The sequence below is a fragment of the Cibotium barometz genome, chromosome 55 (genome assembly GCF_041138505.1).
Source record: "Cibotium barometz isolate CiBa-2024 chromosome 55, ASM4113850v1, whole genome shotgun sequence".
NCBI classification, from domain to species: Eukaryota; Viridiplantae; Streptophyta; class Polypodiopsida; order Cyatheales; family Cibotiaceae; genus Cibotium; species Cibotium barometz.
The window spans coordinates 37,553,562-37,559,516 of NC_141100.1; the positions used below are offsets into that span (position 1 = coordinate 37,553,562).

At 42.1% G+C, this 5,955-nt stretch overlaps 1 pseudogene; it reads right to left on the reverse strand.

Moving 5' to 3' along the window:
* Positions 1 to 862: 862 nt before the first annotated feature.
* On the reverse strand, positions 863 to 3,178 carry LOC147607712 (uncharacterized; annotated as a pseudogene).
* Between the last annotated feature and the right edge of the window lie 2,777 nt (positions 3,179 to 5,955).

A 5,955-nucleotide genomic window follows, 5' to 3' on the forward strand; every position in this document is an offset into this window, starting at 1 on the left:
TCAAAAGTGAGAAATTAGAATCACAAAGTCGTCAATCATACTTAATAAGTTAATCGTACTTAATACTTATTACAGACAAGTCACATTGTCACAAGTGAGTCGTGACAACTCACAATTCACATCAAGAAATGATGAAATTTGAAAATGAGTCTATGAATAATGACAAAATGTGCCATGTCCATACAACACCAAATCAAAACTAAGGTAATCCAAATCAAAACTCATCATCCGATAAGGATGATGACCCTGGAGAATCAAGCATATAACCCTCCGTGATGACATCGCCCTCGTCATCATACTCGGGCCCTGTCTCATCATGGGCACAGGTGGGTGGGCTGCTCCCTGTCCCTGTCTCTGCATCATCCTGCTGGGTAGTGTGAATGAGGCGAACGACCTCATTCGCACGTGCTCGAGGAGTCTGAATAGGCAGCTTCCCTCTCCGGGCGTCTCTCCGGCCAGAACTCTGCATCTGCAGGTCCCTCATGTAGCTGAATTTTATAAGCTCGGGCTCTCGATCTCGTCACCTGCCTGTCTACACTCTCCAGCTCTCTATGCAGGAGGCAAAGAATCTCGTCCTGCTCATCTCTCAACCGTTGCTCTGCCTCATCAATGGTGGTAGGATCTGGGACCAGCTTGACACGTGTTGGATCCACCTATTCAACGTAAAACCAAAGAGAACGCGGAGTGTCAACGACTCAACTTTTTGTATACTATAGTATAAAAGCTATGTAAATGGGAGGCCAATCCCCATAAGAGAATGAATAGGATAAAGTCACCTGTTTTGGGGTGCCCAAAGCATGATAAGCTCGTACGAGCTTCATGTTGGCCCTACAATAGACCAGTCTCTCTAGTTGAGAGGTGCTCAATAGATTGCGTATCTTTGTATGTATGAGCGAGTAAGCGCTCCAGTTGCGCTCACAAGCACCTGCTGAACAATCCTGCACTCCAATTCAAAAAAAGTGCTTCATTCATGTGAGCTCAGTAATTCCCAATAAGCTTCACAAGACTAGTTCATAGTCCATAGTACATACATGATATACATACCTGAGATAGCACTCGCAGAGCTATATCTGTAAGTTGTGGAAGACCCTGTCTTCCATAGTTTTGCCACCAAGTAAGAGGAAGCTTGGTGGCCTCTGGTCTAAGAGCAACAACTCTAGCAAATGAGGGTCCCAAGTTGTTGACCCAGCTGCAGAGCTCCGCATCAATCTCCAATTGCTGCTCCACATCATACATACTATTAATGAGGGTCCCAAGTTGTTGACCCAGCTGCAGAGCTCCGCATCAATCTCCAATTGCTGCTCCACATCATACATACTATTAATGTACCTATCTCGTAAGGTGAGCAGCTCCCTATCATGAAAGAGAAGTGGCGTCTTGTAGAAAGGATGGAGGAATGCAGCCATCCCATGAATGGGGCGACTCATATACCCCCATCGATAATCCACAATAGCCAATATATCATCTCGGCTGCAAGAGTAAAATAAACAGAGAAGTAGAGCACTTAGTAAGTCAAGACTCAAGAATCAAGATTCTGTAATCGGCCATCAAGAATCAAGATTTTACTTACCGATTCTGTGTCAGGGACGTACAGGCTGCAATATGACTCTTCATCTGCATGAAGAGGTGGTACACTAAGCCCAAAGTGGAGCCCTCCATGTCTGTGACTCGCAGAAGTACAAATACTGGCTGCAAAGCCACTAAGAGAGTTTGCACATCCGTCCAGAGGGTCTCATCCAGTATCCGTCTCTGTATGTATTTGGTGGGCTCTGTCTGTGAATGATACATATCTCTCCACTTTGGATCCACAACTGTCTGTAATAGTGGATCTCTCAATTTGAAAAGCCTGTGTAGCACCAAATACATATAGGCAAATCTTGTCTGTGAATGATACATATCTCTCCACTTTGGATCCACAACTGTCTGTAATAGTGGATCTCTCAATTTGAAAAGCCTGTGTAGCACCAAATACATATAGGCAAATCTTGTCTTGGATGGCCGCACCATATCTAGGTTGCTGTGGCTCCTAAAGATAGCCAATGCCTGCTGCTTCTTTCTAAAGAATGTAGTGATCTTCGTGGCATCAGAAACTGTGGGTTGCACCCAACTCAGCTTGCCTATGTCCTCCATAAGCAAATCAAGGCAATGGGCTGCACAGGGAGTCCACACAATGCGAGGAAACTCCGCCTCCACCATGTCTCCCATTGCCTTGCAATTAGCAGCATTGTCTGTTACAACCTGCACCACATTCTCTGGACCAACTTCAACAATTGCCTGGCGAATATGCTCATAGATACTCTCAGCAGTGATGCGTTCGCCTGCCTTCCCAGCATCCACAGCGCGTAAGAAATACGTACCAAGACATGAAGAGACAAGAATATTGATGATGTGTCGTCGCCGTGTGTCACTCCAGCCATCTGAAATGATAGTGCAACCAAATTGTTGCCAACCTACTTTCACTGGCACCAATGCCTTGTCTATCAAGGCCTTTTGCTCATCAAGCATCGTGGTGCGCATCTTTTTGTACTCAAGCCCTGACCATGACTCCGTGTGTCCAACCTGGGCTATAGCTCTGACCATCCTCTTCCATTGGGGTCAGTCCTCAAAACATTGAAGGAGATATTGCACTCTATGAGAGTGCGAGCAATCTCCATCTCAGCCACCTTTTGCCTTTCTTTGACCCAAGACTCTGCATGCACACGAGAAGGCAAGGTGGTTTGCCTTTCCGTATATGTATCACCCTCATTCTCATCTTGCATGACAGAAGGCCTCTTTCTGGCACACGATGCCTGCTCACAGAAGAGGCAGGCTGAGATTCATCAACCTGCGTGGATGGACCAGCCAAGTCCCCAAGAAGAGCATCCTGAAGCGCATCCTGTGTCTCTTGTGTGCCTCTTCCTCTTCCAGCTGCCCCCATTGTAGGGAAATTTTCAGCAATCAACTGATCTCTCAATGCTTGTGGCACTCTCTTGCACCCTGCACAATTGTTGGTGGTGCCAATGCCTGTGAGGTGCTTGATGACACGAGTAATTGTACTCGTGAGGGTGAAATTGCAGTACTTGCACTGCCATTGTCGAGTGCCACTACCTGCCTGCCCTGGAGTAGTCACAATGCGAATGACGTTTGTGTGCTCCTTCTAGTATGGGTTCTCTCGCTTCGGCATGATTGCTCTGACAAATTCAATGCACAATGCCATACAATTTCAATCAGGATTCAGCAATCATGCAATGCATATTTAGTGGGCAGCTCAGGTGAGAGTGAGTGTGAGAGGGAGGGAGAGAGAGAGAGAGAGAGAGAGAGAGAGAGAGAGAGAGAGAGAGTTATGTTGCTGCCTTGGGGGCCTGAGCAAGGGTGGGTGGGGAAAGGGGGGCGAACAGCTTACAGTATCGGCGACCACCACACGCTGTACGGAGTCCAGGCGGTATCGGCAAACCCAGGGAGGCGAACAGCTTACAGCCGGCGAACACAGAAGGGACGGCGGTGGCGAACATCAGGCGGCGAACACACAGACGGGCGAACAGCTTACGGTATCGGCGACCACCACACGCTCTACGGAGTCCAGGCGGTATCGGCGAACCCAAAAAAAAAAGATACGAGACGCTATCGCTGGCAAAACCCGAAACGACCACCCAAAAAAAACGTACGGATCGATCCGTACGTACGGATCCCCGTACTGTACGGATGTACGGTACAGAATGGATCCATACGTACGTTTTGATCCAACCTTGGTCTACATATGAGATTTTAATTTATAAAATTAAAATTATTAAAATATATATTTAATGTTTTTAAGTATATTGAACACTTACTATATGAGATTGATCTTGTAATATTATTCTATAAAAATAATAAAAACTAGTCATTTTAAATATTTGATGTGACTATGTAGGATTCTATTTTATGATAGATTACCACTAACCTCTTCATTCACTAACTAACTTTTCTTATTCCTTTCAGAGGAACAAAGACCATTGAACGTCACTCAATATCAAAGTCATCAACAAAGCTTGTCCATTCTCCCCACATAAAGGTCTTCAACGTGATCACAAGGACGCGATCGCCATCATGAAGGGGGGGATGTTAACCCAATTCTAGGGTTAACAAGATCTACCGCCATTATCTTACATCAAGGAGTCACGCTAGATACACCAAAGGGTCATACATTCAAGATATAAAGCAATAGTGTCCAAAGCTACAACTTGGACGGGCGCTCGTAATGGTGTGACGGAGTATTTATGGTGATTCTCACTTCAAGAGCGTGTGGTAGTAAGATAGGGTGAAGTCCTAAGTGATGTACTTCATGGATATATTATGAGAGTAGCCGTTGTAATAGCATTAGGCCTCTCATGAGCCTAAAGTGCCTGGCCTACCACATTTTAAGTTAGTGTGAACACTTATGGCCATGTATATAAGTGAATTTCTCTCATAATACAACATACTCTCTCATTGTGCAATTGAGCCTTGCTCTTGCTAATCCTCTTGCTAATCTCTCTCCCTAATGCATGCTAGTGAGTGTGTGTGAGTGAAGTGAGGTGAGAGGAGGGATGAGTACCCGTAGTGCAACGCGACGGTGTGAGAACACTCACGGGAGGCGCTGTGGAATTGCTTCTCAAGGAGTTGTAGAGCTGAGACCTCGAGGGTTATGAGCTCGGCCATTGGAAATATCCTCATCACGACGACAGTTGCAGTTCACTAGGTAATCTCTTGTTGGATGTGTTTCAAGGAGGGCTAGGGTGAGCCATAACAATCATTTTTAGAAGAGTGCTTTGTAAAGATGCACCAATTTTATTGGCTATATAATTATCCATGTAGACGTATGATCTTTCAAAAAGATTGATAGGTATAAGCACACTTTATTCTTCAAGTCAGCCTGGCCATATAACGCTAGCTGTCGCCTTCTAGTAATTTTTTCTGTATAGATATGTTGTGTGAGAAAAATTTAAAGTGTGGTTTGTGCAAGTCTTTCATGCAATAACCCACCATTCCTTCAAGGGTATGCATCTTAACCTATCTAAGGCCTCTACACATAACTAGTGCACCCTTAGGCTTAAACAAATCCCATCCTAAATATCTCTTTATAGTTTTTCCTATGCTTATGAGAGATGGTGCCATTAACCTAGCTACCATTTGAAACTGCAAATGGTTTAAGGTTCCTCCTTTCTGAAGTGCAAAGAGGCCTTTTAAACACTCCATCCTCACAAATTCCTCCAAAGGGTTCCCAGCATGATAAGTGAGTATCTCTATTCCCTATAGTAACAGATACTTCAAAGAGCTTGGTTTTTTTTTCATGCAAAAAAGATGGGATTTTGTGCACTGAAGGTTCGGAATTTGCATTTTTTTCGTTGTGAATTGGTTTTTTCCTTTTGCATCTTGTTTGCTTAAACCTTCAAAAAAAGATGCAAAATAGAAGAGGATTAAAAATGGTAGACGATTAAAATATTTACACAGACATTTTAAATATTCAGGATTGCCTGATTCAATCAATTTGTTTTTGGCCATTTCTAATTTATATTAAATAAAAATATATTTAAACTAACTTTTAACATTATTTCTTATAATGATTTAAATTGATGTAGATATATATAAAGCATTATTTTCAACTTTTTATGTAATTTTAATTAACTTCATTTGAATTTAATATTATTTAAGTTATAAATCTCCATCGTTGTATTAACATTTCAAGACAATCATCTTAAAATTTTAAATATTATTTATTTTAAATTCATTTATAACATTTAATGCTTATCATTAATTTATTACTTCATTTTAGATTTTCAAAAAGAAACAAATGAAACTTTTATTAAAATTTCAAGACTATCATATTAAAATTTAAATATTCATTGTTTTAAATTAGTTCAATTCATTTAACGCATCATCAATTCATTACTTTATTTAAGAATTTAAAAAATTCATTCACATAAATTTTTTGGTTTTCCTATGATCAATTTTTATAAA